At 39.2% G+C, this 15,316-nt stretch overlaps 1 pseudogene; it reads left to right on the forward strand.

The window, feature by feature from the left end:
* Positions 1–57: 57 nt before the first annotated feature.
* On the forward strand, positions 58–1,935 carry LOC136843658 (uncharacterized; annotated as a pseudogene).
* The last annotated feature ends 13,381 nt before the right edge of the window (positions 1,936–15,316 follow it).

Below are 15,316 nucleotides of genomic sequence, written 5' to 3' on the forward strand. Positions count from 1 at the left end.
GTACCAGAGATACCAACTCAGATACAGGCGTTGCCAATACACCAGTTGAACATCATTATGGAATTTTCAGGACCTGGTACTCTTGCTGATGTTGAAGACGATCTTGCTTTAAGTGATGATAATGATATGGTTGAAGATTACCAGAGACAGGAACACTGGCCACGACTTATCTCTACTGAATCTCAGAAATTGGCCCCTGCTGGTGCAGCCCCTACTCTGATGGAACGCACCCCTGTCTCCAACAAACGATGTATGGAACATGATTCTGATAGCAGTAATGAACCATCAACTCCCGCTGCTAAAACTACCAAGTGTGATGCCTTATCTCCTCAAAATGAAGCCATAAATCGTTCCCTGCCTCGACCAGCTATTCAGAGTGTACAAACCATGGCTACAAAACCTGTTCTCCTGCTTTTGCTCCCCGGGCTGAATACGTAAAGCTTCATTTAGGAGAATCCGGGGGTTAATGTGAAGCTTCACTGGCTCTCGGAGGTTACCAAGATATTCAGCCTTGATCGGAGTTGGCTGAAGTTAAAATGTCTTCAGTCACTTCTCGTTTTGTATACATATCAAGACGTCGCCTGGATATCATAGATAGGTCAAGGGTGGTGAGGTCCTGTCACTGGTGTTAGATGTTCAGGATGCTGTAGACAGGCCCGTAAGTTCCTACATATCTCATCACTCGATATCCTGTGGACGTAGACCCTTCATTAGCTAAGGAACTGACGGGGGTATACACTGCACGTTTTCATACAGGATGGGAAGCCCATTAATCGTCTTGTTATCACTTGAGGCACTTAGACCCACCCCCGCCTCAAGTTAACTTCTCCTTCCTCCCTTGTCTACCATCATGTGAACTGCGCAGAATGCCGGATGAAAAGCCATCGTGTTTCAAATGCTGGGGTATTGGTCACATCTCACGATACTGTGCTGCCTCTGAAAAGTGTGCGTTTTGTGCTGCTGAGCATGACAGTCGGACCTGCCCTCATTGCCACCCTGTACCACCCACACTGGTTGACACTGCCTCGGCTTCAGCATCAAACTCGCTACCTCTGCCTGCACGGACACCTCGCATTGGAAATGCCCGAGATGTGAAGAGTCTGGAGTCAACGTATGGCATGGCTGTGCCAGACGATCACGCACTGCATCGAACCAGCACGTTGCACAACCACTGCCACTGCCATCAATCCCACCCACTGTTGCTGCTTCCTCGCAAGTGTCTACACTTCGTAACGCTGTAGAGGTCCTCAATTCTCGGTGTGACTCCCTTTACATCACGTTTTGAAGCCATTGAATCTCGTTTAGAGAGAATGGACACTCGCATCGATAGTCTTGTAGCCTCCTTTGACAACCTGACTTCTAAATTTGCTACTAAAAACATCACGCTACAGTCCCTCGTTGAAGCTCAACAGGCTGTTATCACATCAGTCACTTCACTTACCGAGAAACTTGACTCACTTGCTACACGTCTTGAGAGTGTTACTAACCCCCATGGAGGACCTTTACCATGTGATGCGCCACCCATTCATGCCCGCGTCACTACTGCCTCCTCATCTGGTCACCGATCCTCAAAGAAACATGTCCGATAATCAAGTTAAGCTTCATGTCATCTCATGGAATGCCTGTGGTATTACAAACTGGGCAAAACTTTCTGCACTCAAGGGATTTGTACATAGTCACCACCCAGACGTTATTCTAATTCAGGAAGCTTATGTTGGTAATGCTCAGCCCAGGGAAGAAGCCCCCTCACTCACTGGCTATGTGTCCTACGTCCATTTAGTAAGACATGGCCTCATTACCTATATACACACTTCTATCCAGCATAGACTTCTCCCAAACTCTGTGGATGAAGATACAACATTTCAACTATTTGAGATTACTGTTGGCGGAGGCACCATACGACTATGCAACGTATATGCTGCACCAGGCAGGATAAATACAGCCACGCTTCCAGTTCCCACTCTCTGTGGTATGGTTTACATGGGAGATTTTAACGCCCGTCATTCAAGCTTGGGAGATCTTGCTGGCACTGTGAACCGCAATGGGAATCAACTTCTGCAGTACATTCGTCGAAATCAACTGACTCGCTGGGACACTGGTGGATCTACGCACTCACGAGGTGGTACTTTGGATCACATCTTGACATGTGGACTCGCACCTTCCCGAGTCAAGTGTACAACTGTTCCCACACTCTTCTCTGATCACGTTGGTCTCAGCATCCAATATTCCCTTCCCGCTGCACCTACTCCAATATACAGTCGAGCTTACATCGTAATCCCACCTAAGTACACTCTACGTACATCTCATATATAACTAACCTTCTTCCTACATTTGACCTCCACTGCCCTGAGAAACTTTATTCCTCACTTGTTAGTGCCACACATGATTTCCATACACGATACATCAGAAAGCCACACATTAGGGCGTCGTGCTAATGCCATGACACTGGATAATAGAATTTCTCAGGCAGAGAAGAAGGCGATGGATGACGGCTTTGTCTTCATGAGACAACCAAGTCCTGAGACACTGCACCAGTATCAACTATCAAGAGATGATCTAGTTGCTCTACAACATTGTGTATTAACAGATTCTTGGCACAAGTTAACGGACAGCATCAACCATCAAACAAGTGTTGGTTCCATGGCACCTCATCAACAGGATTGTGAAAAAGAAACCCCCAAGTGTCCTCCACCACAGCCCTGCTCAGTATGCACAGGACCTCATTAATGAGTGGTCAACACAGTCACGAAGCACCAACCTTCCAGCTCATATACAAGACACTCTCTCCACACATGAAAACCACCGTGCCCTCCGTCTCAGTACTGCCTTACTAAGCACTGATGAAGAGGACGATGTACCCATAACTGAGGAAGAGCTACGACGTGCCTTAGCAAGGAATAAGAAATCAGCTCCTGGTGATGATGGCATCACCTATACAGTCCTTCGCATACTTTTAAAAGTACCTGGCAACCCTCTCCTCCAGCTCTACAACCTATGCCTCAGCCTGGGATATGTACCAAAAGCATGGACTCATAGTACAATAGTGCCTGTCCCCAAGCCCGGCACTGACAAATTCCGGCCTATCTCCCTCACCTCCTGTATCTGCAAAGTATTTGAACGTATTCTCCTCTCACGTCTCATGTTTCGGCTGCAAGATAAGCTTTACCAGACTATACGGCTTCCTCAAACAAGACCTCACTCCCCTCTCCCCAACGAGGAACTCATCATTGTCTCATGGAGCTTTACCTCGTCTCTCCCCGACCAGTGTTGTAGCCTTCATTGATTTGAAAAGTGCATTTGACATTGCAAATAGAGACATCATTCTAGACCAGCTCATTGATTTTGGAATCAAGGAAACCTTTTTAGAGATGGATACGTGGTTATCTACGAAATAGAGTCTCGTGTGCTGTTTAAGGGGCGTTGAGCACTTCAAGGAACTTGAACTCGGTACTCCACAAGGTGGGGTACTTAGTCCATTTCTGTTCAATATTCTTCTTCATCGACTTCTTTCCTACTTCCTGACACTGATAACACAATCATCCTTGCTGCAGACTGGTATGTATTCACTCCAGGATCTCCAGAACACTTGCAAAACCCTCTCCTCCTTCTATGAAGCAGCATCCTCTGTGGTATATCATCTCCCCAGAAAAAGTAGAATCTTCTCACATTGACGGGGTATCTGCCAGAATTTACACCGTAGGGAACAATGTTGTACCCTCTGTACATAATATCTTTGGCCAGGGCGCCAGTCTGGATAACACCTTCCATTCCAGCAGACTAATGGTACATCCCATTGTTCAAGATCTGTTGGCTGGTTACAGCGTCGCCTGACTCCTCTCAAATGGCTTACTAATTCGTGCCGGTTAACCTGTTCAGTCGCCCAGAACCATGTGCATTGCTCTCATCCGCTCCAGTGGTGATTATCTTTCCCCTGCCTGTGTCAACTCTCCAGATCAACTCTGCAGGCTCTTGAAAAATTCCAGAACCAAACAATGAGACTCATCTAGGCTGTCAATATCCACCAGAATTGTAAACATGCAACATAGACTACATCTCCCACCACTTGTTGAAGAATATACTCCAATATCACCTACTTCAGTATCAAATGCCTGTATTACCCTCACCTTTCTCCCACCTCTCACATCATCAGGACTTCCCTGGATCTAGATGCACCTCGACCACAACTCGCCAGGAAAGGGACGTACACTAGTCAATACTGTCTGTTCAAGCATCCGGGAGCTTAACATCAACATGTGCAGAGGATGGACCATGGCCTTACACCCTGGCAGACTCCTGTGCCTTGCATCTCTTACTCAGTCTCAAGACTGACACCTCCTTCAGCGACAACGTCATTAGAGACCATCAACAGACTGTCCTCGTCCCTCAGTATAGCTCACCATTGCACTGCACAGACCAGTTTCCCTGCAGCAGGATGGCAGCGCTGGGATGTGCTGTTTCTCCCCCACCTTGGGAGCCACCACAAGAGAGGGCTGGACAGGTCGTCGCCTCTCAAAGTCATCAAGCTCCACATATTGTGAACTACATGGACTTCTAGATGCAGTTACTTTGATCACACAAACAAGAAACAACGGATTGATCATCTCTGGACTACTATGATCAACACTCAAGCCCTCTCATCCCACATAAACCAGCTTGCAAGGCCTGGTTACACAAATACCGAAAACTAGAACCCCAATATAAGCTCACTGGTAAAAGTACTTCCTGTGGATTCCCCCCACGTGGGGCTTCTGGCTAACAGCACTGTTGACCGTCTTGCAAGGATATTAACTAGAGCTAGGCCATTGTTTGTACTCCATATGAATTCTATTATTTATCGTTAATTTCCCTATAGATGTAATTACTAATATTGTCAATGTACTTAAATGTCTGGTGAATATAAAAATAAAGACAAAATTCACGAAGGAAAGAGAAACAATGGAGTGCTGCAAGGCCTTTCGACGCTAGTCCTTTACTTCACAGACTGAAGAAATATAAAAATAAGTTTTAGAAACAAGGCTTGTATAAGTGACAGATGGGGATTACAAAGAAAAAATATGTACCTGGAATCCAACACAATTAAAGAATTAGCAGACATACCAAAACAGGGTTAAGTATTGAATAGGTTTTACAAAGGATTAGGCTCAACAGCATAAAAACAGGGGCAGGACAATTAAAAAATTGTACAAAGAAGGTGACTGACCACCAACAAATGTTTTAAAAAGCTTAACTCAATAATTCACATTTTTGGTAAACGAAAAAACTTTTACAAGGTGAACATTTTTAACAAAGAAATATATGTTAAACATACGAGTACATAGAAAATATATGTATTTCAGAAAATATGGCCGCTACAATGTTATAAGGTACATAGTGTGATGAAAGAATTTTCGGTGCGAGATGGTACTGATGGAAGCCGTCAGTTGCAAAATCTTTGTATTCAGCAAATAGTTTGATTCCTCAGCTTTTTTGCCCGAGAAGCTCAGCAGTATTGGAGATCAGGTGATCTCCGAAGCGCTATGTATTTTCGTGAGTACGTGAGTTACTTTGATCTAGATTATGCCAAAATCTGCCCTAAAAGTGAGTTTGATCGTTCATTAACGTGATAGAACTGCAGTTGTCCAGTCATAACTTTGAAGTGGTTCCAGGCTTTGAAAATCGGCAGATAAGGTAGAGTCTCAAATCTCTGTTTTTATGGGAGAAAATTGAACTTGTGATTTTTACCATGACTTTCTAATCATTATGAACTTATGAACTGGTGGGAAATTTAATATGAATATTCATACCTCTTTTATATTATTATTTTGTTATGTTACGTTTGCCATATCTTGGCTATGCATTTTACACTTTCCATTATTGTGTTTTGTATTTCATGTATTTTTGGGAGTTTTCTATCATGTTTAATTCTTTCGACAGATGTCTGTGGACTTGTGGGAATAACATGGTGGACTTTTGGGAATAACATGGGGACACATGCAAGTCATTTGCAATGTCAGTCTTTTATGTGGTAGACTTTTTTTTGACATGACGTTTAGTTGTTGATTTGGGAGTATGTGTGATTTTGTGTATTTCCAGGCTATTAGCCATAATGAGACTTCTTTAGTCAGAAGTGCTTTGCAGTTTAGAGTTTAGTTATCTGACTCGATAATTCATTTATTATGCATTTTAATCTTTGCTTTGTTTTATTCATTTCTTGTTGGGTTATTTGAATAATAAACCTATTTTTGTAGGAAAGATTGTGTTTCTTTAAATATTCCATTTAATTGCTTTGAGAGAATGAGAGAGGTCGGGTGGATGAGCTTTGGTAAACGATGAGAGAGAGAGGGATTCGGGCTGAGAGAGAGAGAGAGAGGGGGAAAAAGTGCTAGTGAGATCAGGGTCGAACCTTTTTACGTCCTTTTCCTGAAGTTAGATCGCTAAGATCACGCTACGTACACTTCCAAAAAAAGTGTTGATCTGTTCCCTGTAACATATGTAAGATAACTAATTTTTTTTATTAAGTCAGTGATTTATCTTTTAGGTCATTCTTGAACATTTTGTTTATACAGGGGTCCAAATAATACATGCCAGGGTTAAGATTAATATTACAACTGGGAATGAGCTGTATAATAGCAGATTCTAAAAGATCAGTTGAAGAGAAATCTTTTGATCTGGCAATCATTGAACTTTCAGTCCAATTTATCCTGTGAGAGTTTTCACTTAAATGAATGAATATAGCATTGGATGTTTGTCAAGTTTTGACAGAGTACTTATGCTTCTTAATCCATACATCTAAATCCTTGGTGGATTGGCCAATATAAAAAGAGGGCAGTCCATACATGGAATTTCATATATTATGTTGTTGTTTTCCTTAGGGCTATTTTTTATTAACATTCCTTTTAATGTGTTATTATAGGAAGAAACAAGGTTGACATTAAAAGATTTTAATAATGATTTCATGTTTTCAAAACACTAAAATAAGGCAAGCTAAGAATGTTCTTAGGGGTTTCTTTCTCCATGTTACTTTCACTATAAAACTTTTTGTGAGCTTTATCATAGCAAATATCTAGTATATGTGAAGGATAACATAAATCTGTCCCTATTTTTCTTATGCATTCAATTTGTTGATCAAAATACTGGGGACTGACAATGCACAATCCTCTTAAAATCATAAAAGAAAAAATGGATATTTTGATGTTAAGGTGATGGCCTGAATAAAAATGGACATAAGTTAAGTTGTTGGTTGGTTTTCTATAAATACTGAATTTGCATTGAAATGGTTCTCTATGTATTAAAACATCTAAGAAAGGGAGGCAATTGTCTTTTTCTAATTCTAAAGTAAACTTAATGGATGGTACCTGGTTATTCAAATTAGACAGTAAATCATGTACATCAATATCGGCAGGCAAAACAGCTAAAATATCATCAACATATCCATACCACTTTAAAGGACTATAAATGATATTAGGTAAATATCGTTTTTCAAAGAATTCCACATACAAGTTTGAGAGGAGTGGGAATAATGGGTTGCCCATTGCCATACCAAATATTTGCTGGTAAAATTCACCATTGAATATAACTTACAATCACAAATGCACAACCTAGTGAGTGAAATAATATGACTTACAGGCAGAGGTAATTCATGATGGATTAGTTCGTTACTAAGATACTCTAAAATAGAATCTATAGGGACTATAGTAAAAAGTGAATAAACATCAAAACTAACAAATCTATCAGGGGGGCAGAAAGTGATTTTGTTTAATTCATCAACTAAATCTAGAGAATTATATATGTGAGAATCGGAGATAGCTCCAAGTAACGGGGACAAGAGCTTGGTAATATGTTTCGAAAGTTTATATAATATTGAGCCAACCGTACTGATAATAGGCTGCATAGGATTATTTTCTTTGTGAGTTTTTACTAATCTGTACAAGTAAAGTAACAAGGGAAATTTCACTGACAACTGACCTATTGGTTCTTTTTTATCTTTAAGGATTTTTTTCACTGTGTTATTAAAATTTTTTTACGACTTGATCAAGGGGATTTTTTGTTAGTTTTTTGTAAGTCGTATCATCATCCAGTAGGGCTTGCATACATGATATGTAGTCGGCTTTATCTGAAATTACAATACTATTCGACTGATCAGCTTTTGTGATGTGGATAGTATTGTCTTTTTTTAAGATTGGTCAAACTTTTCTTATAGTGAGTAGCTGATAATTCGATCAGGACAGTTGAATTTTCCTCTTTCTTTGAAAGGAATTTGGGGTAATTCATACCTTTCTGCATCAAACTCTTCCCAGTTATTTCCATCGGCCCAATTTGCGTCATTTGCGTCCTCGTCTTCTTCAGGGGGCACAACCATATCATTGGTGTAGGCTATTTGTCTTCATCTTTGTCAGGAGATTCCGCTTCCAGGTTTCATTCATGGTGATAAAAGAATGATTTTCATTGCGTGTGGAAGGAGCAGCAGACGGTTTCGCCTGAATCATCTTCCGACTCCAAAGGCAATCCTAAAAAGTATTATAGTATTTCCTCTCCCTTTTCAAGAAACTTCTTGTGTTGGAGAGACATGATAACTCAGCAATGCGTTACTAATTACAGCTCAGTGGAACAAGAAGTCTGCCCAATGTCTGGTCATCTGGGTGTTGGGGTAGCCTGGTTTATAGGGGTATGGTATTGGATTAGCTGCTTATAGCGACCGCGAGGATTGTCAAACCTGAATAACTTTAAACAAATAGCAACTTTGGCTGGTTTACCCATGCTTTTACACCGAATAACATCACAAAATCTGCTATTCATTTATCCAGTTTTTCCAAATGGAAAATTTTTCTAATTCTAACGTAAACTTAATGGATGTTTACGTTAGAATTAGAAAAAGACAATTGCCTCCCTTTCTTAGATGTTTTAATACACAGAGAACCATTTCAATGTAAATTCAGTATTTATAGGAAACCAACCAACAACTTAACTTATGTCCATTTTTATTCAGGCCATCACCTTAACATCAAAATATTCATTTTTTCCTCTTATGTTTTTACGAGCCTTGCGCATTGTCAGTCCCCAGTATTTGGATCAAGAAATTGAATACATAAGAAAAATAGGGACAGATTTATGTTATCCTTCACATATACTAGATATTTGTTACAACAAAGCCCACAAAAAGTTTTATAGTGAAAGTAACATGAAGAAAGAAACCCCTAAGAACATTCTTAGCTTGCCTTATTTTGGTGGTTTTGAAAACATAAAATCATTGTTAAAACCTTTTAATGTAAACTTCGTTTTTTCTTATAATAACACACTCAAAAGAATGTTATTAAAAAATAGCCCACAACAACATAATATATAAAATTCCATGTTTGGACTGCCCCTCTTTTTATATTGGCCAATCTAGCAACATAAGTATTCAGTCAAAACTGGGCAAGCATCCAATGCTATATTCATTCATTTAAGTGAAAACTCTCACAGGATTGCCCGGATCGAAAGCTTACTTCCAGTTGTAATTTTAATCTTAGCCCTGGCATGTATTATTTGGACCCCTGTATTAGAAGAATGTTCAAGAATGACCTAAAGGATAAAATCACTGACTTAATTACAAGTTAGTTACTTGATATATATTTTCTATGTATCCGTATGTTTAATATAATTTTTAATTTGTAAAAAATGTTCATCTTGCAAAAGTTATTATTGTTTACAAAAAAGAGAATTATTTTGTTGTACTAAAAAAATACAAAAATAAATTTTTAGGTGGTCAGTCGCGACCCTGTATAATCTTTTAATTGTCCTGTCCCTGCTTCTGAACGGTTGGTCGTAATCCTTTGTAAAACCTCTTAAATATTTAACCCTGTTTTGGCAGTTCTACTAATTCTTCAATTGTGCTGGATTCCAGGTACGTATGTTTCCTTTATAATCCCCATCTGTCACTTATATGAGCTTTCTTTGTAAACTTACTTTTATATTTCTTCAGTCTGCTAAGTAAAGGACGTAATGTCGAAAGGCCTCGCAGCACTCCAGTGTTTCTGTTTCCTTCAGGAGTTTATCTTTGTTTATATATATATATATATATATATATATATATATATATATATATATATATATATATATATATATATATATATATATATATATATATATATACACATACACATATATATTTATTTCTGTGAAACATTTTCCCATGTGTTTGTTTCTATATGTATAAATATATATGTATATATACATATGCATATATATTTATAAATATTTAATTATATATAAGCATATATATTGTCGTGAAAAAATTGGATCCGTTTTTTTCCCGATAATCCTTCACAACATTCAGGATGAGCAAGGGGAGTGGTAAGCAGGCGGCAAAGTTCGTGGTTCACGTTTTTCTGTAAATATGTTCGAATATTATTTGTGTCCGGTGAATTGCCTGTATTAACTGTATCAGGAATATCGGAGAGGCTCTTTTTTAAATATTTCAAGTAAATTCTTTGGTAAAATATTCTTTGGTAAAATAACATATGTAGAAATTTTGAAAGGGAACCGAGGTGACGATGAGACATGCAGAGGGGCAATATGCGTCTTTCTCGAGGGCATAATATCATTGAGGTAAGCTGAACACTCTCCAAGTCGTCGCTTCCCCAGCCAAATTGTTCATTTTATAGTCAAGAGCTGGTTCATTTAGTATACTAGTTTGATCCCTTCACATTTTTGCCATCCGAGGCTTGATGTAGTTAATGTTTGGTTAAAGTATAGCCTGATTATTTCGAAGTAAGTTTTTTATAAAACTGTAACTTTTAGAAACATTTTTTTGAGTTTTGTGTAACTTTTCCAGAGTTGTCTTGTACCCGACCGCGTGATCCTTGTGTGTTGATGTATGTTAAATTTAAATAGTTTATTTTTTAAAAATAGAATTGTAAAACCCCGCCTAATCTTGATGGACCTTCGCTTCGATGTTTGCTGATAGTGCCCTTCAGGCCTGATCATCCCAGTCCCATACCATCCGGGACTTAGAACCCTCCCAGTTGTGGGGAAAAATTTGTGACATTTGGTCCTTCGAACCAGATGGTCAGCATCAGCGAGCATCCGGAACATCCACCAAGTGACGGTTTTTCGAGTTGGCTGAGGAAGTGGCGAAGAGTGACAAGGGCATAATAGAGTTTCAGAGAATACGGCGATCATTGTTTTTCACAATGCAGAATTTTGATGTGACTTGAAGCAATATGGCTGTCACAGGTAACTTACAGGCCAGTTCATTGGTTGCTTTACTGACCGATGTGGTAGCTGAGGCCCATTGTGAACTGTTGGAGACACGCACTATGGTGGTGTACCAAAATCTGATTGATCACATTAAAGCCGATAAGCAAATATTAGGAAACTTCTGTTTGACTAGTACAGTAAAGTTGGAATCAAGCTTTGAATTGTCAATTCATCAAGTGCTCGATGGAGTGAATAGTGTAATTGCCCTTCTCCTTACCAGGATTGAATTCCTTGCTAGCATATTGCAGAAACTGACTAGATTGCCGAAGTTGAAAGAACTTCCTTTATCTGTATTTAATGGTGAGATTAGCGAATATCGTACCTTTAGACAATTGTTTGATGTTCACGTTAACAGACGTACTGATTTAGATAACGTAGCTAAGTTTACATATTTGCTTGGTGCCCTTGAGAAAGAGCCACTTAGAGTAGTCAAGGCTTTAAGTGTGACGACTGCTAACTATGACATTGCATTAAGGTTCTTGGAATGTTACTATGGTAATCAGCAGCAAAATTTAGTTATTTTGCATCGGCGACTCGCCAATATCTTTGTTCCCAAATTCAACCATGTGGATTTGAAAAATTTTTGCATCGAGTTGACAGTGTTGTTAGAGCAAATTAAAACACTTGAGTACAGTAGAGTGGGACAGGGAATGGCCATGAGAAGCTCTCTCAAGGCAATGTATATCATACAGTTATGGATTACTTGAGAAAGTGGGATTGATGAGTTTTTTGAGGCACTTGATCTCCTCATTAGGAGTTTAGAGGACGATGCATTGCAAAAGGGAGAGGACGAGTCCGTAAGACCTAAGAGAGTAGCATTTCAAACCCCTCGTACTAGAACTTGTCCATTTTGCCAAGGTGAGCATTCGGCCAGCGATTGTACCAGTCACACCACCACTGAAGACTGAAGGCGACAATTAATGCATTTCCGTAGGTGCTTTGAATGTTTAGGCAAAGGCCATAGTAGCATTCAGTGTAACGCACAGAACTGTAAATTGTGTAATGGTAGACATCATAACTTGATTTGTAGTAATAATGCTTTCAAGCTTCAGTCTAATGCGCCTACCAGGCAGTTCAACAAAGGAAATGTTTAGAGTCAGTCATCAAGTCATGTCACATCTATGCCAGTAAAGGGCCAATGCAGAAACAGAAATCCCTAGGGTTCTAATGTAAGCAGAGTAAATAAGAAAATGAGTGATGAAAAACCCTGTGTGAATGTGTCTGACTCAGGCCTGCTGTTGGCACTGTTACTGACTGTGTCGGCCATCTTGTGTGCCCAGGGCCAACAGGCTCCGACCAGAGTGTTTTTAGACACTGGGAGCCAACATAGTTTTGTTTCGAGTCGGCTAGCCCAGAAATTAAAGTTGCCAGTAATAAAGAAAGCCTTCCTAAGTACTGCACCATTTGGATCTAATGTTATTAGTGGAGAATATGATTTGGTTTCTTGTAAAGTTCAGATGGGAAATAGGGTAATAAGGGCAAAATTGATAGTGCATGACAATGTGAACATGCCCATCTACAACTTGGGTCTAGTTAATGTAAAATATCATTTGCAAAACCAAGGGTACAAATGGCAGACGAGGAAGTTCGTATGACATGTTGAAAAATGTGAATGTGCTCATCGGTGCCGACTATTTTGATCACTTTGTCCGTAGTATGGACAAGCGTGATGGGGTCAGTCTTTTCGTGACTCATCAAGGGGCATCCCCTTATGGGAAGGTCCCTCAGTGGGTGCTTCAGGGAGTTGACACGACTGCCGTAAAAGTCTTGTGTGTCTGCCAAACAGTAGAACCGACCCACAATGTCGATAAATGGTGGCGACTTGATACGATTGGTATCAGTCCCAAAGAGCAATTTTCCATTTCAGAGAACGTAGCCATCCAGAAAGTAAAGGACAGTGTAGTACAAACTGATCAGGGTTATCAAGTAAGTCTCCCCTTTCCCGAAGAGTAACATCCGAGTGTCAATTACCATAATGCCATTGCACAATTAAATGCTTTAGAAATGAGATTTGATCAAGATCCTAGTTACCGAACCGCATACGAGAAAGTCCTTGAGAATTATCTCGAAGCTGGGTTCATAGAGGAAGTCCCCAACTTGAGAATAGAAGGCTACTACTACATGCCTCTTTTTGGTGTAAAGTGTCAGCATATTACGATTTATATTGTTCATGTTATGTTAGTGACGTTGCGCTCATCACTTGTATGTCAATTTTCTTTGGTATTTAGTTTTTCTCGTTGGCCAGTCGTGGCGCCACCTGCGTGTAAACAACGCAACATGTTCATTATTCCTGCTTCTTTTTAGTCTGAATAAAAATCTACCGACAACAATACAAGCGCATCAATCAGCCCCTTCCTGGAACTGTTAACAAATGAAATTAATTCTAGAAAATCTAGAACTTAGTAAGGTTAACAGGTTATGGACCCAGAACACATTGGGATTAATTGAAAAGTGTGATATCGTCTAGATTGAAGAAAGTGTTTGCCTAAGCTTCCCTTAAAGCCAGTTTCATCAACAAGTAAGCTCAAGATGGCCGAATATGAAGAAAGGGAAGAGACCTCCAGGAAATCCTTCTACAGTGTAACCTTTATTAAAACTGTTATAAGGAAAATAGAGAAGACTCTATACAAAATCAATGCAGCTGATGTAGCGATTTCTTTCAATAGTACTTGTTTGAGAGAGGGTTTGTTGCCAATATAATATTATTATTATTATTATTATTATTATATTACTTGACCCAATTTCACAAAGAAAAATTACCTTACAAAAACAAGTTGCCCATGTACTCCAACCATTGTGGTAAAGGCCTAAGCATCTGCTCTTGGATCTAAGCAATGTCTAGCATAAATGATTCCTGTAAATTACAGGACTTCCTTCGCATACAGTCACAAAACACTAACTAAACAGTAATGTACAATAACTAAACATTAGCACTCGTATATAATTACACTCACTAATCATTCATGCTTACTATACACTCACTAAACACACACACTTAATATACACTCACACTTGCTAAACACTTGCACTTACTATACACTCACACTCGATAACACTAAACACCCGCTGAATACTCAACACTCGCTAGGCACTCACTATACACTAAACACTCACTAAATACTCAGTGTACCCTAAACACTCAGTAAAAATTCACTAAACTCTCTTAATCTTAAACATTCACTAAACACTAAACAAGCATTCACTAAGCACTCACTATACACTAAGCACTCACTAAACCCTAAACACTCATTAAACACTAAATACTCACTAAACCCTAAATGCTCATTAAACCCATAAACACTCATTAAACACTAAATAGTCACTGAACATTCACTAATTACTCATTAAACACTCGCTAAACACTTACACACTAAACATTCACTAAACACTAACATTCACTAAATCCTAAATACTCACTAAACATTCACTGGATACTTACTAAACATTCACTAAATACTTACACACTAAACAAACATAAAACATTCACTAAACCCTAAACACTCTCTAAAGATTCACTGAATACTTACTAAACATTTGCAAAACCCTAAACACTCACTAAACACTTACAAACTAAACATTCACTAAACACTAAACACTCACCAAACATTCACTGAATACTTAGACACTAAACATTCACCAAACACTAACATTCACTAAACCATAAGCACTCAGTAAACATTCACTGAATACTTACACACTAAACATTCACTAAACATTCACTAAACCCTAAACATGAACATTTACCTAACACTCACTTATTAAACATTCAGGATAAAAAAAATTGTAATTGTGCACTAAGCCCTTTTTAATTTGCATGGTTACCAGACCTTTAAAGATGGCCACAAGGCTATGCAGCACCACCCTAGTGGAAGACCTCCAAACTAAGTAGTACTTCTATACAGATAGGATCTCCAGATATATACCCTCTATGCTCTGTAATAGGCTTGGGAGCACACTTGTTCAGTGTGGGAAGCCTATTGCCTTTGCATCCAAAGCACTGACCCCTACTGAGTCTTGCTATGCAAATATAGAGCAAGAGATCCTAGCTGTTGCATTTGGTTTAGAGAAGTTCCATACTTATGTGTTTGATAAATCATTG

This window comes from Macrobrachium rosenbergii, chromosome 2 (genome assembly GCF_040412425.1).
Source record: "Macrobrachium rosenbergii isolate ZJJX-2024 chromosome 2, ASM4041242v1, whole genome shotgun sequence".
Classification (NCBI taxonomy): domain Eukaryota; kingdom Metazoa; phylum Arthropoda; class Malacostraca; order Decapoda; family Palaemonidae; genus Macrobrachium; species Macrobrachium rosenbergii.